The sequence below is a fragment of the Mixophyes fleayi genome, chromosome 12, assembly GCF_038048845.1.
Source record: "Mixophyes fleayi isolate aMixFle1 chromosome 12, aMixFle1.hap1, whole genome shotgun sequence".
Taxonomy (NCBI): domain Eukaryota; kingdom Metazoa; phylum Chordata; class Amphibia; order Anura; family Limnodynastidae; genus Mixophyes; species Mixophyes fleayi.
The window spans coordinates 42455469-42472573 of record NC_134413.1 but is presented as its reverse complement, the minus strand read 5'-3'; the positions used below and the strand labels follow the sequence as shown (position 1 = coordinate 42472573).

General features: G+C 39.1%; 1 protein-coding gene across 1 annotated transcript in view; it reads right to left on the bottom strand.

The window, feature by feature from the left end:
* The window catches only part of AKAP6 (A-kinase anchoring protein 6), a 165619-nt gene extending 152897 nt beyond the window's left edge, over positions 1 to 12722 (bottom strand). Inside the window, exon 1 of the mRNA XM_075192675.1 lies at positions 12640 to 12722. The gene's annotated coding sequence lies outside the window, so the exon portion shown is untranslated. The remainder of the gene's footprint in view (positions 1 to 12639) is intronic.
* Between the last annotated feature and the right edge of the window lie 4383 nt (positions 12723 to 17105).

Below are 17105 nucleotides of genomic sequence, written 5' to 3'. Positions count from 1 at the left end.
CTAAAACTTACCTCCTCGGAACAAAGAATTATATTTGTTACACATGACTGGTCCTTCATGAAACCATACTGAAACTGTGTTATAAAGTCATTTGCTATACTCCTCTGTACATTCAATGTCTGGTAATTGGGACACAACCAAGCCCCCTCCTGAAAGGGGAGTGGATGTGTCACATTAGGGGCTTTGTTGTGCAGTGTCAGAGATGTGCCACATTGCCTGTCGGCGGCCCTAACACTTCTGAAAGGCTACATCACCTAAACTCTCCCCGCTGTACAGAGCTTATGGAAGTTGGGACAAATGTCCTGATACAGGTTTATTATTTCCTGATTTATATTTTGTTTACTTTTTAAAGATTTGTGCTATATCTTGTGGCATTAATCTGGTTATGAGGAACTCCATAATATATAAAATAGTGGTCTATCAATTAGTGAACTTAGGGGTCTGTTTATCAATGGGTGAAAAGCCCTAAATCCGGTAAAAACAGGTTTCGCAGGATTTAAGGCTTTTCTGTATTTAATAAAGCCCATGGATTGGTGAAGGCTGGATATTGCCAATGGTAGCCTCCGCTGGGGGCTTCAGATGAAGCTTCCGTATGGAAAGCATGGGGAAGCATATTTACTAAGGACATTGGCAGTACAAGTACATCTCAGGAATGCTTCAGTATTAAAGTTAAAAAAAAAATCTGTTTTGTTTAAAATAAAGTGCAGAGAGGGGGCGTCTTTTTAGCATGGGTAGCCGGCTCTCACTGCATACGTGCTGCTCAGAGGAGAACTCTTTTCAGAGCAGTGTGAAAGTCTCAGGAGCAGGGGTGTCATGGAGGAGCAGGGGCAGGCTGGGCTGGGTGGCAGGGGGACAACTGCCCCCTGGGCAGGTCCCATAGTTTGCTACCTTGGGCTGGGTCACTGGGCCATCTGCATTTTCTTTCCATTTAAATAGGCTGCTAAGTCGAGTATTGCCCCCCGGGCTAAAATTTGCCAGCCCTCCCCTGTGGAGGAGTCAGCCGTCATTCTTACCACATTTCTGTGCCACGAGGCAGCTACAACCTCTGCACCCGTGGTAGTTCCACTGCTGTATGCACATCAATTTTAGTATAACATTTGGAGGATCTGGGAGTTCATAGGTGTGACTTGGTAGACATTGTGCAAAATTATATTTTCATTAGGAAGCTCCTAGCTGCAGACAATTAGCCTGTACATATCAAGATTTATCACCATAACTACAAGTTGGATTTGTTTCATATAGAGGTGCATTTGACTCCAAAATACTCTTGCATCAATCTGGCAGGAGCCACATAGTAGTCTGTTACATGACAGTACAAGGTTTAGGGGAAAAGCATGTACACAGGTAGAGAAGTGATCTATAGAAGAAGACACGGGGTCATTATAATTAAGGACAAGATTCAGCCAGTTAAAGTTATTAATGGTGTCAGACAGGGATCAGTTTTTAGCCCTGTTCCTTTCTATGTTTTTATTGATAACCTTGTAGATGCTGTAAAAAGTAAGGAAGTAATGGGTCTATATTTGCTGGTGACACTAAGCTGTACTAACTGGTACATGACATCTTAAATTAAATGTAGATAAATATAGGGCTATGTCATCATCATCATCTATTTATTTATATAGCGCCACTAATTCTGCAATGCTGTACAGAGAACTCCTTCACATCAGTCCCTGCCCCATTGGAGCTTACAATCTAAATCCCCTAACATACACACACACAGACCAAGAGAGACTAAGGGCAATTTAATAGCAGCCAGTTAACCTACCAGTATTTTTGGAGTGTGAGAGGAAACCCACGCAAACACGGGGAGAACATCCAAACTCCACACAGATAAGGCCATGGTTGGGAATCAAACTCATGACCCCAGTGCTGTGAGACAGAAGCCACCATGCAGCCCACTATGTATGTACCTAGATCATGGTAATAACTATGTTACATACATAAAAAATGGATTACAGTTGGGGTAAATGCAGATGGAAAAGGACGTAGGTATCAGCACATAGTGCCAGTCAGCTTGAAAAGAAAATAAGATCCTAGAACTTACAAAACGAGGATAAATGCACATAGTGCTAACATAGTATTATCACTGTATAGGTCACTAGTTACACCACATCTTGCATATGGGGTAAAGTTTGGTCACCTCACCATAGACAAGAGGTTTGAGCAGCCATTCAGTTACAAATCTACAATAATAATAATGGTAATGATAATAATAATAATATTAATAATAATGGAAGAAATACAGGTTTCCCATCGGCATTTGAAACAATTTAAAAATGCAGTCAATGTTTTTCTTCCAATAAATGGTATCTGTAGCTATAATTGTAGAGGACATTATGGCAGTGGTTTATCCATTTGGCAATTTTTGGAATCACGGAAAATATTGTTTTCCTCCTGTGAGGCTCAATTGTCAACTGCCACACTGGGGATTTTATTTTGTCATCCTTTGGAACAGAATTAGAATTTATGAAAGAATAAACTTAATGCTGCTGTGTCTTTTCTACCTATGTATCTATTGTGTACTGTTCAGGATTCCTGGTCTCTCCATAATCTAATGGCCATACATGCTGCTATATCACTGGCAATATCTGCAAATTGTCCGACATTGTAGCGTCTATGGCCCCAAAACAAGCAGGATACCTAGTAATGATCCAATCATAATTGTTCAGACTATTATCAGGCACACCCGTATATTTAAGATGACCACTGTCAGGCTATGTGTGTGGTGACCTTCACACTTTGCTTATGCATCAATGTTTTCCAGGAGTGATCTGGACGATTGGCCAGAGCATCAAGTAGCTCGATTTCTTCCCATTTGGCCATCAACATGTGGTCAAATTGGACACTCATCCTGTAACTTGGTGTTTGGGTTGAGAGGCAGAATTGCAGAATGGAGTACGATTTACTCTCAGTCTAAGGCTTCTGGCTCGCCTCCCTTCTCCTTACATCATGATACTGCCCTTGTCATATGCAGATATGTCCTCCCGTACACAATCACTTGTGTATAGAGTTCACTGTATGCCACATGGTCAGCACACTCATCTCCTGAAAGTGTCTATAGTGCTGTGAACATTCTGATTATTAATTGGTTACAGATTGTTTTGTCCCATCCACTTCCATTCAAACTGGGGACATTCAGAAGAGTAGGAGATTAAAATGTATAACAAAAGGTGACACCTATTTGACACACCTTAAAAATACAATTCTATGCCCTAATAACTTGAATAAAACATCTCTGAACAATGTACCATGATATGACCGTGCAATATATAATAACACAAACATAACTCATAGGGGGCAATTCAATTCTACGCATTACTGCCAACCGTAACATGACCTGCACTCTATTACCATTACTCCAGTAATTTTAACCCAGATTTCTGAAAAACTAATTATTTTAACCGCTATAAAATGCTAACCATGGCCTAATATGCATGTATAAGGTCTCCTGCACATTATATTTCCAGCATGTAAATATTTATTGCTTAAATTATATGCATTTTGCAAATCTGCAATTTTGTACACTGCATTACATTTAAATAAGTGTGATCCATCTTATGCTTCCTTGGGACATCCCCAGGCTCTGTGAGAAACCTTGGCGACAGCTGGCGCTGCATTGATATAACTGTGCGGACTGCCCTTGCAGGCTCAGCTTCACAAAAACTCAAAGCTGTGTATACAGCCATGAAGAGTTGCACCTGTGTGGACCAATAGGATGGATTTCCACAACCACAATTCAGTTTAGATGGAGCCATGGTTGGGTGCATGGGGCTGATCCCCATCTTCCCCCACCATAACAGTCACCAGGACTCCGAGGGGAGCTAGGGTACTTTGTGCCCGTCTCACCTCTCTGCACCTCTGTAAACTAGTAGGTCTGTAAGCGTGACAGTCTGTGTGAGTGTTAGGGAAAGTAGACTATAAGCTCTAATGAGGCAGAGACTGATGTGAGTGACAAATATTCTCTTTGTACAGCACTGCGTAAATAATGACATTATATAAATAAATGGTGATGATAATGATGATGATGAGAAATATAAACCTTCACCAGCAAAAACTGGTCTTCACCATACACGAATGTGAACACGTCGTCATGCCTCCATAAAAGGAGATTTCTGAGGACCTCAGAAAAAGAGTTGTCGTTGCTCATTAATTCATCATCATCATTACTCTCCCCAGGAGCGGTCATCCAATAAAAATCACTCCAAGAGAAATGCATAAAATATTCTAGGAGATCACAAAGAAACGCTATATTTGGAGAAAACCAAACACTGCATTCCAACATAAGAACCTCATCACAACTGTGAAAAACGGTGGTGGCAGCTTGGGACTGTTTTGCTGGCATGAGCTCAGGACGGCTAATCCTCATTGATGAAACTTTGAATTCTGGATTGCACCAGAAACTTCTCGGAGAAAAAGGTGAGTTTGGAAGTTGGGTCTTCCAGCAAGACAACAACCCTAAACACACAAGTCAGTCTACAAAAAATGGTTGAAGCAGGAGAAATTTAGCGTTTTAGAATGGCCGAGTCAAAGCCCAGACCTTAATCCAATTGGAATGTTGTGGTGTTCATGTAATACAGCCCATCATCATTCATGAGTTAAAGCAGTTTTGTAGGAGGAATGGGAAAAATTCCTCTAAGCCAATGTGTGGATGCGATCAACAATTACTGTAAATGTTTGATTGAAGTCATTGCTGCTCAAGGGGGTCACACCAGTTACTGAAAGCATAAGGTCACATACTTTATCTGACAATGAAATCTAATATTGGCTCATTTTGATCAATAAATGAATGTAAAGGAATATCATAAATATAATACATTATATATAGGTAATATATATTCACACTCTGCATTGTTGTCACCTGCCCATAATTTCCGGAAAATGTTGAGTGCTTCACATCGCTCACTTAGCCTGATACGTTTGATCTGCACAAAAACATCTGTTGCGCCAACCAAATTGGTATCGTCACCACAGCCACAATTTTTAATCTAATAATTAAATATGTAATATTAGAAGCCGGCTATCTTAAATGTTACAGATAAAGGCTGTCATATGTTTTGCCCCAAAAATTCTCTCTTTAAACAGGTTGTTTGTGGAAGGAGTTTTGTCTGACAACCCTGTTGTCTTGAGTCCACTTTAATCTTTCCCTATACACCCGCAGCCAAATTCAACCTACCCCTATCTCTACCCCTATTTCTTAATTACTTAGTAGTACTCATTAGGTATGTCATAAGAATGATCATTTTGTTGTCAATAATTTGGAAAATCTAGTTACACTTGTAAAACAAAGCACCAAAGATATGTGAATATTGTAATGTACATCTTTCCCATATATATTTCAAATCATATTATCTTTTAATATAGGGGAATGCTTCAATATATATAGTTTTAGCTGTCTGTAAATCTATTCAATAAGAGCTATCACTAAAAATCTTTGCTGCAGTTACGTTACTTAGTTACTTTTTGTCTACAACAATATAATTGTTTTATTACATAAATTATACATCTCACTCCCTACTAATCCTTGTAGACCTTCCCATTTCCATAAGTTGTTGACATAGCTCAAGTGTACATTATCTTTAAAACTCATAACTAATAAATCACAAATGTGTTATTTATAACTAACAGCTTAAAGTAAAATATAATATAAGCATAATTAAAGACAAAGCTTGACTCATACTACTTAGTGTACTGTGCAATAAGCATCACAGTTGCCTTTTTCCCATCCATTTATATGGCATTTGGAATCCCTACCTGTGTTAGACTGTCATGCATCAGTAAAGTGTGACATGCAATCCCAGCTTCAACTAAATAGTAAATCAGGGAAGAATTAAGGGAAGACAGGTGGAAAAAGACATTTATTTATATCTCCTCTATTGTTCTATGATAAGAAAAGCATGTGTGGGTCTAATTCATCAACCTGTGTTTAGTATTAAACACACGTATGTAGGCTTTGCGTACTCCCATATTCATCAAGGTACGGATCTCAAGATACGTGCGCTGATGAAATTGGGGGCAGGTCTGCTGTGCTCTACCATACAAGACACTGCAGGATACGTCCTATAACTATGTGAATTTTAAATTTGCAAAATAAAGCTCAGTTAAAGAAATCAATATTGAATTAATACCACCTGTTAGTATTATAGGCATTAGCGATAAAAGTTTTTTTAAAAAAGTGTTGTTTGTTATTTTTCCCCATGAAATACATTTTATTAATGTCGTTAATGTCTACTGAATATAAAATACATTTTTACATTTGCTCGTGATTGCAAACACATGTTATAGCATGCACACGAGACTGTCATCCCTACCGAACAGGACTTAGACTAGCCCTTTAGCTGGAGCAAGAGATATGGCAGAAAAATGTGTAACTTAGAGATACTTAATAGCTTGATTCGGACTTGGCTGAGTGTGCTTGAATTTGGCAAACCCCTATTGTAAATTGACTATGGCAAAACGTCCCTCTACTGCCCCATTAACTCCCAGAAATTGTAGTCTGCGGTATGCGTCCTTTGTGTTCGAAGACTTAGCAGACAGGGCATGCATTCACGATGTATTACTCCGGTTCTGGACCTGCGCAGAGTAATGTTGCCTATGGTATGCTCAAAACCGGCAGATACGTGCGTTGATGAATCAGGCCCGTCTATGTGTAGTTTTTAACAGAGCCTTATTTCTTTGTACATTCATTTGCAAAATGTCTACTACAAAAACTAGTACATCATTTACAGTCAAACTTGGCAGTCCTCAGCTAAAGTTGGGCTGGCTACCTGCGACCCTTCCGAGTTAATCATACTAAAATGTGATTTTGTGAAGGCTTGTAGTTCCACAAGCTGTATTAGCTAATGCTGAACACCAGCTGAGCTATGTAAAGATTAATTTTTAGCCATTTGATAGTAATATGCATAATTAATGTAGTTTACTCAATTATTCAGAGGATATTTATGAAAACGACTGCGCTGGAAACAAGTGAAAAAATATATAGATGTAACATATTTATAATTGAAGATGTGTCTTTTGTCCTTTTTTTGTGACAAGTGAGATTTGTTTCTTCAAATGTAGGACAAGAATGCAGGAGCACACGTTAGACACTAAAGACATACTAATAACAAAAAAATGTAAAAAAAAAACCAGTCAGTATTTAACTTATGTGCAAAACAGAATACTAATTTGCACCCCTTGCATTGTAACATGGCTTTGTTCAGGAGACTGAAATGAGAAGTTTCTTAAGTTAAGATCCTTAATGAATCAGGCCCCAGATTACTATTGTTATTATTGCCAAAAGTATATTAAGTATTTGGGGTTCCAATATGAGGTTTTTTAAACTCTGTGGGGCATATTCAATTGTTCTTTTTCCGCGCCGCGGAAAAACTAGTACAGTTAATACGGTAATATGTAGCTGGATTTCAGCTCGCGGCTCAGGGAGCTGCGAGCTGAAATCCAGCGAGTAAATTATCGTATGAACTGTTTTTCCGCGCACGATTACCGTAATAACGGTAATCGTGCGCGGACCGCGAGATTTTCGCTGTTTCCGCCAAGAATTGAATATGCCCCTGTGTGTGTATTACTTTTACATACTAATTTAGCATTGTTATAGTGTTATTACACAAAGCATCTCCCTTTTCTCTATATCATACATCTACAAAAGGTCTGAAAAAAGTTTACATATATAGTTATATGTTATTATACTAACATGTCTTGTATGTAAATAGTATTTTATATTTACTTTAACTGTGGCACAATGTGACTTTAAATCTACATTACTATCTAAAGTGGTGAACATTTTTGTTCACCATTTTAAAATGGATGTGGAAGGCAGGTTTTGAGCGGTAAGACCAATCAAATGCAGCAATGCCCACAATTGCAGTTTCTGATTGGTCATCATGCACAACCCCTTTCACAGCTTCCCAGAGCCCCATTCTTTGGCCAGGGCTGTGAACCACAGAGGAAGAAAAGGCTACATGGGGCTGCCAACGGAGCTCCAGGGAGGGTCTAGTTAGCACCCTATAGCAATCACAAATTATAGACAAAGTTTAATCTTTAAATCTCATGACATCTGATAAAGGAAAACAGACCCTAGCTTTAAATAAAATTAATTTTGGTATGAAAAATAAGATGGTAAATATTTTTCATAGAAATGTTTAATCTCATGGACCCCAAAAACAACTTGAAGACATTCTCTATTTGAGACAGTGTACAAGAAGAAAAATACAATTTCTATCAATTTAAAATAAGATGATTGCCGGAATTAAATTATATTTATCTCTTCTAGCCAAATAGAAGACCAAAAGTCACATAAAACGGTGTGATAGGGAGCAAGAATGGAGAGAAAGGGGTATTTAGAAGTGAGAGGCAGAGCGAAGAAAATAAGAAACATGTTCCAACAGCAACTAAACTGTTATTCATAGTACCACAAAAGTGATTAAACATAAACGGTTAGTTAATGATGATGGAGCTACTTCTCCAGACTTTTCCCGCAATATAGACCCAGAAGATTGTAAATAAAAAAAAAACACTTTTGACATTTTTCCAGACAGAACAGTGAGAAAAAACACTGAAGACTAAGCATGAACATAAGATACAGCAAAGCAGGTATTTACTATTAGTTTTGTCCATGTTGGAACATTTCTTCAATTATGAGTCCAGCACCCACACAACCTTCATAGGTCAGATGTCACTAGCACATAGTAGCTAGATGTCCTGCCGCTACCGGCTAAAGTATTGCTAGAGGCAGAGCAGAGGAGCCTGCGTCATGATGATGTTTGCAAGCAATAAAAAACCACATGAGCTGGAGGAATAAAAGAAATTCTGGACCGACAGGAAAGGTTAATCCAGGGTCTTCAGTGAACCCCAAAAAAATAAAACCTAAAAACAGGTTAAGGTAATCCGGACCATGTTAGTACACACAGGGTTGTAGGTGGGAGCTTAGGTTGCATAATGGGTGATACAGCTCTAATTAACCAACCCCGGTTATAGGTTATTAAATAAATGTCACAATTTCCCTTACAATAGATGCTGATAATTACTTTAATATAAATCCTTGGAGTAATCATTGTAATACACTGCCCAAATCGTCAGGTTATATATTTCCACCAATGGTGAGGGGGTATGAGGAGGACACTTTAAGGGTAAAACAGATACTGCTTAATAAACAAATTACAAATGAAGCATCAGGATGACCATTAAAAAGGTCAAGATCTAAGAAGATTAATGGCAAAGATAAATGGTGATGATGATGAAAGATAGATGCTAACTTTCTATAGTGCCTCCTACTGCCTCATGCACTGTTCTTTGTAACTGTTTATGATCTATTCATAAATACAATGTTATTAAAGAAGTGATGCTGTGTAACTGACCACTCACAAGCCAAACACCCAGACATGGAAAATAACATCAATTAGTGCTCAGACTATACACTAGTCTCCAAGGCTTCAAACATGACCTAAAAAGCCTACCAGTTCTCCTCCTAACTCACCTCCCTCTGCCCCCCAGACTTAACCCCCCGCTCAGTGTTACCCTCTTTGTGTTTGCCCCTCCCCGTAGATTGTATTCAGCGCCCTCTTCCCTCATATTTTCTTGCCTAAACCATCTTATTTACTTCTGTACCCATGGCAAGCACCTGTCTCTAATTCTCAGCCTTCAGGTCTTCAGCACGGTACTTCACACCTACACTAATGGGCACAGGCTTTACCCATTAGTATGCTGCAACGTTTTGCTGACTGCTCATTGTTTAATATGTAGTTGTTCTCTCCTACTATCTAACTCGTTGTTGTTTGTTATTTGATTTTGTAGTGTGCTATAACCTACATTGTATGGCAATGTGGATCCTTTGTTGCGCCTTATAAATAAATTATAATAATAATCAATCAGTCAGAGCACAAGGAGTAACACTGTGCAATTAAACATTCCTCCAAATAAAAAAAAAGATACTGAGAATTATGTTATATAATGATCTTGTACTTGATGAGTGATTCTGTCCAACTGTTGTGCAACCATTCACACAAAAGGAAATCAGAACTGAATATTATTATGATTATTATAGCACCAATCATATTACACAGCACTGTACAGAGAATTGGGACTTACATTCTAAATTCCTTACACCTCAGACAAACTAGTCCGGGTACATATGGCCAATTAACCTACCAATATGTTTTTGGACTGTGGGAGCACCTGGAGAAAACCTATGCAAACAGTTAGAAAATACAAACTGACAGGGCCCTTGTTGGAATTGAACTCATGACTCCAGCGCTGTGAGACAGCAATGCTAACCACTGTGCCACCAGGCTGCCTGTCATATAGGACAAGGGTAAACTGTGTAGTTTATTAGTTTATTAGCTCAGCTATCCCAAGAAATCAATGATAGTTTGGCAACAATATATACAGTGGCACTTTTATTATCTGTGCTAGCAAAGGAGCAGGGCCTCCTCTCCTGCCTTCTTTTCACTCCTATCTCATCCACACGTGCGTTCTTGCAATATGCCTTACATGTTCTGTACTATACTTTATGTTTGTGCTGTACATGGCCTATTATGTCTATCCTTTCTTTCTTAATTCATATTGCATTGATGCTTCTTGAATGTTCTGCATTTGCCATTTGCTGTCCTATATGTTGCTTTATGGACCTGTATGTTTTATGTACTATGCTCCACTTCCCTCCTGTACGGCACTGCAGAATTTTGTGGCGACATTAAAGTAAAAGATAATAATAGCAATATGTTTAAACAGTGCCTCTTACGTCATGAAATATTACTCTCTACCATTGCCACCTACCATCTGTCAACATGTGTTATAATATTAGAGAGCTTGACTGACCAGCTATGTTATCTTCAGAAAAAGAATTCTGCTGAGTGCCCCTGTGGTGCCTCATTTGTTAATTGAATCCTTAAATATTCACCATTTCCTTACATTCAATCCTGTTTTACTCCTGCGGCCCCTCACTTCCGTCTGTCACATGCATGAAATCTGTACACACTTATAAATAAACAACGTAAAGGTTTGTGGCCTGGGGCAGCACACAAAGTCTGGCAGCAATTAATGTCCCCAAGGTCACTAAGTACTATTCTACATTCTACTCAGGAGGGGTAGCCTAAACTGTGTAGGTGGGAGGTCCACATTAACCCTTTATGTCTTATCCACATGTCTGGATAGTTATAAAACATTTGTTGGTTGTATAACAACATTAAGTATTATCCCACAAAACACCCTATATAGTTGCAGCCACAACTTTTCAGTAACCAAAGGGTTACTAAGTAAGCTTAGAGATGCTGAATACATCTGGAAAATAGAGAGCAGAAACCCACATGGGAGGGATCCTATTCTTTACATTTATCTGTATAAAGAAGCATTTCCACACCCTGGCACAGCGTGGGGAGGGTGCAGCAAGGGAAAAATCAATATTCTGTGTAAACCAAAATGATCCTGTCCTTTCAGACAGTTCTATGGGGAACGCCCTAAAGCCAACAGGACTACAAAGACCACAATGCACTGCAAAGCAGGCTCCAGCAGCCTGCATTACAGGGCCTGAAAATGTGTTACAATGATAAATCTGCAAGTGCAGCATGACTATAATACACAGCAAATTATTAAACACTACATCAAAAGGACAAAAGACTTAAAAAGCAATAACACAATATACTAAATATGCAAAGGTTTGGTTGGTGTGGCAGGGACCAAAATGATTTGCAAAACAACGTGATATTAACAAAAACCAGGGTACATAAACAACTAAATCTAAAAAGAAACGCACCAGCTTCTTCCTAATATTATCACACACTTTTTCAATCAAAGTTATTATGCAGAAATATTTCATATATTTATATAAATGGTATGACAACAATTTTGTAAGTAAGACACTAAAAAAGACACTCGATGGTACATAAAAACCACATCATGTGTAAGACTGTTTCTTATTAGAAAAACAATCAAATTTGTATGGGTAAGTAACTATGAAGTACAATAGTTTCTGCAGGTAGATGCACATATAATATAATGTATAACATAACCGTATAAGAAAACACATGTAGCAAAGCTTTTGCACTAAAGTATTAAAAATGTATATACTCTGCTGTGTAATGGAGTGGGATTTATACCTCTATAAAACTAATATACTTCTCCCTAATAGCTGCACCCACTGCTATTATAGTAGTAATGTCTTTGCATTACATATATATATATATATACATATATATATATATATATATATATATATATATATATATATATATATATATATATATATATGTGTGTATTCTTTTATATTACATTGTGGCACCTGTACACTATACATGATTTTTTTTAATGCTGTTAGGAATGTTGTTGTCGAGCTTACAATTGCAGCATGTGTTCATCTATCTGTGAACTCATATCAGTAAATATTTAAATACATTTGTTTTCTTGGGCATTTCTTTATGTAGATGTACAGACACTGTATGTGAATGCTTGTCTATATTTTCATTGTGAGGCCTTTGTCTCCCAGTCTGCATATAACGGCCTTGTGTGTCTGCACCATCCATTCCTCTCTTCTCCTCCCCAGGCTATAAGTGTGGGTACCAAGTCTCAGAGCTCCATTGAGATGCTCAGAGAAGGCGCTGTCCTCGGCAGCATCCTCAGAAAGGCCAACCAAGAGTCTGGGGGAACACTCACCTCCTCTCGGACTGCGCACCCTGCGTCTGAGGCTCTGGGCGGAGAGCTACTGTTACTGTGACCTGCTGTATGATGCTGTGACATCAACACAGATGATGCTGCTCATTAGGGTTGCAGTTGCCGTAGTAACATGGGATGTGATCAAGGGAGGGTGGGAGGATGGATATTACTAGGATTATGGGATGTACCTTGAGACAAAGTCTTAACCCTTTCTGCAAGAGAGATGAGAGCAAGCATTCTATTCTTTACAATTGTAATTGTTAGCCTATGATGGTGGTACACTTAGGTCAGGGAAAATTATATATAAGCAGTCTCTCTGATATTACGATTTACAAGAGCAGCCTTTTAAATTCTGTTCTAATGCCACAAACTATGCTATTATACTGATGTATTTTCTAAATTTTTATCAATGTGCTATACTGTCCGCAACATACCAATCTACATATTTCACCCATTTATGTAATATTGAATATACGCAGTTTCACACATGGTTCCTCTATCTTATATATGATAATTGAGACCCATTTTTAACAGCTGTATATTGCTGGTTTCACATGTACTAACAAGGGTGGATTATACTTCCATGTTCACCTATGCTTTCTACGCTTTACTTAAATATGCAATGAAACCTCATATGTCCTCAATGATAACATTTCATATGTGAGTTTGCAGAGTCATCATTGTGCCGTTGCACAGATCATTTCCTGGATATGACCAGGTATTTATTTTTGGACAGGTTATAGCTTTACTTGCTGTGATGTTGCTTTGGAATTTGACAGATGTTTGAATCTTTTGTATAAAGGCAGGACATAAAATATAGGATTATAGTAACATTGTAACTACAATGTTGCAACACTGTAAAACAGAGACAAATAAATACACATATTTAAAACTTCACATATCTTATAAGTAAATTGCAAATATGTATTAAATACTAAAAATCTAATCATGTGATTTCTGTTTAAATTAATCCTTAATTTATTACTAATTTGAGCTGTTTTTAATGTGCATTTGACATATATTTTTAAAAGTTTTATTAGTTTGTGCTATAAATATAGAACAAAAAGTTACATTTAAACCATACCCATTTCCACCATCGAATATATTTGTAATTTATTCTCAGTATAAACTTTTTTGGTAAAATGTTAGACTTTTTCATAAATGTCCTGCACTGGTTTTTTTTTCAGTACAAACCTAGATGAGATAGTCCTTAAATTATTCTGGCACTGGGGAGGCACACTAGTCTTACCAGGTACCTCCTAATACCCAATAGAGCTGGTTGTTATGGTCAAATATATCACATTGTGGGTTTCTGGAAAACTTTGAACAATGTGTCATGGTGTTAAGACAAGTTTTAAGTAACCCATGGCTGTCTGTCTGTTCTGGAACCACACAACTGGCATGATGAGAACGGAAACTAAATAAAGTCCGGAGAGACACAGTTTACTTTATTCTGCTGTAAGCAGCCATTAATTAGACTCTCAGTGTATCGCTGCATGGCAGGATATGTAAGCACTCACTCAGTACCAAGACCTCCTGTATCTTCAGATACCAGATATATTGGAAGGCAGTGTAGTCTGTCACTGCCTGGAACAAAACCTGAGTCATGTGTACAGACTGCATGTGTCACTGTGACACATGCAGAACTAGTAGGGAGAGTCATTTAGTAAAAGGGAAAGATCATCAACAGTATTACACCTTGGAAAGATTACTTAGTTATATATGATAATTTATTAGTTGTTTAATATTTAATTATGCCTTCATATCTTAATTACACAGGGTGAGAGTGTACACAGGAGCACCTCGTTTTGCAGCGCAGTACAAAAACTACATTTAATTTAGTAGACTAATTAAAATCGGATAAATGGGTGGAGTTGGCACATTTGTATGGGTTTTCTTTGCTCATGTGATCTTTGACAACACTTCCTAGTTTAATCATGTGATTCCTGACGTGACAAACACTCTCAGCTATTTAAACCTCTCTCTGTGCAGTATTCACTTCCAGGGTGTCAGGTCTTACCTGCTCTAGTGTTCCCTGCTGTTTGCTGCAGTTCACTCATTACTGTGTATTGATTTTCTTTTCCCTTTTGTTTTGAACCTGTGTCTGTGACCCAGACTCCAGCTTGTCTTTAGATTGGAACCTGTGCCTGTGACCCAGACTCCAGCTTGTCTTTAGATTGGAACCTGTGCCTGTGACCCAGACTCCAGCTTGTCTTTAGATTGGAACCTGTGCCTGTGACCCAGACTCCAGCTTGTCTTTAGATTGGAACCTGTGTCTGTGACCCAGACTCCAGCTTGTCTTTAGATTGGAACCTGTGCCTGTGACCCAGACTCCAGCTTGCTTTTTGTTTGGAACCTGTACATATGACCACGATCTTCGGCATATTCCTGACTCTGCTTTTGCCTACTGATTTGGAGCCTCCCTCCTGACATCATTCTCCACGTAGTCATATAAGGGGGCAGATAGAGGGACGCAACCTGCAGGCTCCAGGCAGCAAAGTCCATGTCTTGACTCTCCCAGTACCAATCCTGACTGACAATCAGAAATCCTTTTCCCTCAGTTTGAACCATGACACAAAAAGATAACATTTACTACAATAATAACTATTACAAGTTTAGTTGGTTCATTAATAATATCAGCAAACTGAAGTTGAACAAGAGAGTAATGCTCAGGGCTGTTTTTCTGGGTCCCACCTACAGTTGTTGGAGATTTGGTTCCAAAGATCTCTGAGATGAGGGAATGACAGATACCTGATACTTAATCTCCAGTGCATAACATAATCATCATCATCATCATCATCATCTTTATTTAGATGTTGCAACATAATCCACAGTGCAGCAACAAAAAATAAACAGAAAAAAGTAAAGATAAGTAAGGGATAAGAGAAACAATAGAATCAGTAAAAATCAGTACAAGAGACTACAGAGAAAGCAATTACATAAAAAGATACAACTAGAACAAAGGAAACATTACAAAGAGGCGAGCTCAGGGAGGACAGAAACCTCCCGTGGAGCAGAAGGGCATAGAAGGTAGAGAGGGTCAAACTTGTGACAGTTGACATTAAGAGGATTAGGGTAGTAAATGGAGGCAGAGGTGGAGTGAAATGGGCAGGTGGAGTATGAGTAGAGAATTATCTTAGGATGGGACCGGGTAAGCAAGTGTGAAAAGGTGAGTTTTGAGGAAGAGTTTGAAATATTTGAGGTTGAAGGCGAGTCTGATTGGACAGGAGATGGAGTTCCAAATATGGGGAGCAGGAGTGTAAGGTGGCGATATGTGAGGAGAGGCTACAGTCATTGAGAAAATGTAGGAGAGTACTTCTTGATAAGGTTGGAGATGTAGGAAGGAGAGACATTGAATTTATAAGTAAGGATATGCAACTAGAATTGTATTCTAGAGGGAATGGGGAGCCAATGGAGAATTTTATAGAGAGGCCTAGCAGAAGAGGAACAGCGGGAGAGGAAGATTAATTGCAGTGCCGCATTCAGCACAGATTTTAGGGGAGACAAACATTTGTCAGGCAAGCCAGAGAGGAGAAGACTGCAATAAACAATGTGGGTGAGGACAAGAGCATGGATGCTGGTCTTAGTGGGATCCATGGAGAGGAAAATGTGAATCTACACAGTGTTGCAAAGACAGATGTGACAGAATTGGGCAAGGGGCTGGATAAGGGGAGTGAACTTGAGGGCGAAGTCAGTGATGAGTCCCACGGAGCGTGCATGGGAAAAAGGGGAGAGGGCGTCACCATCAGCCTTAAGGGAGATCAGAAAAGAGAATGTGATGCTAGGTGGTGGAAAGATGACCAGCTCACTGTTGAGCTTGAGGTAGATTACAGCCAACCAGGTGGAGTTGGCAGAGAGGCATTCAGACACATGGGAGAGGAGGGAGAGAGCAGGGGAGGGCTGGCAAATTTTGGCCCAGGGGGCAAGACTTGATTCTGCAGCTTATTTTAATGGGAAAAAATGCTGGTGGCCCAGGGACCCAGCTTAAGTTAGCACACTATGGGACCAGCCCGGCGGGCAGATGCTCCCCTGCCCCCCAGCCCAGCCTGCCCCGGGAGAGAGAGAGATCAGGGGAGGAAAGGTAGATAAGAGTGTCATCAGCATAGAGGTGTTATTTAAGGTTAAAGGAGCGGATGGGTTGACCAAGAGAGGAGGTATAGAGAGAGAAAAGTATTGGGCCAACAGATAGAGGAACAGGAGGGGAGCACTGAAAGAATGATCAGAGAGGTAAGAGATAAACCAGGAAAGGACAGTGCCACGAAGGCTAAGGGAGTGAATGGTATCAAGGAGGAGAGGATGGTCAACTGTGTCAAAAGTGGCAGAGAAATCAAGGAGCAAAAGCAGGAAGAAGTGGCCCTTCAACTTAGCCAAGAGTAGATCATTAGTCACCTTGTTGATGGCAGCCTTATTGGAGTGGATAGAACGAAAGCCTGTTTGTTAGGGATCAAGGATGGAGTGAACAGTAA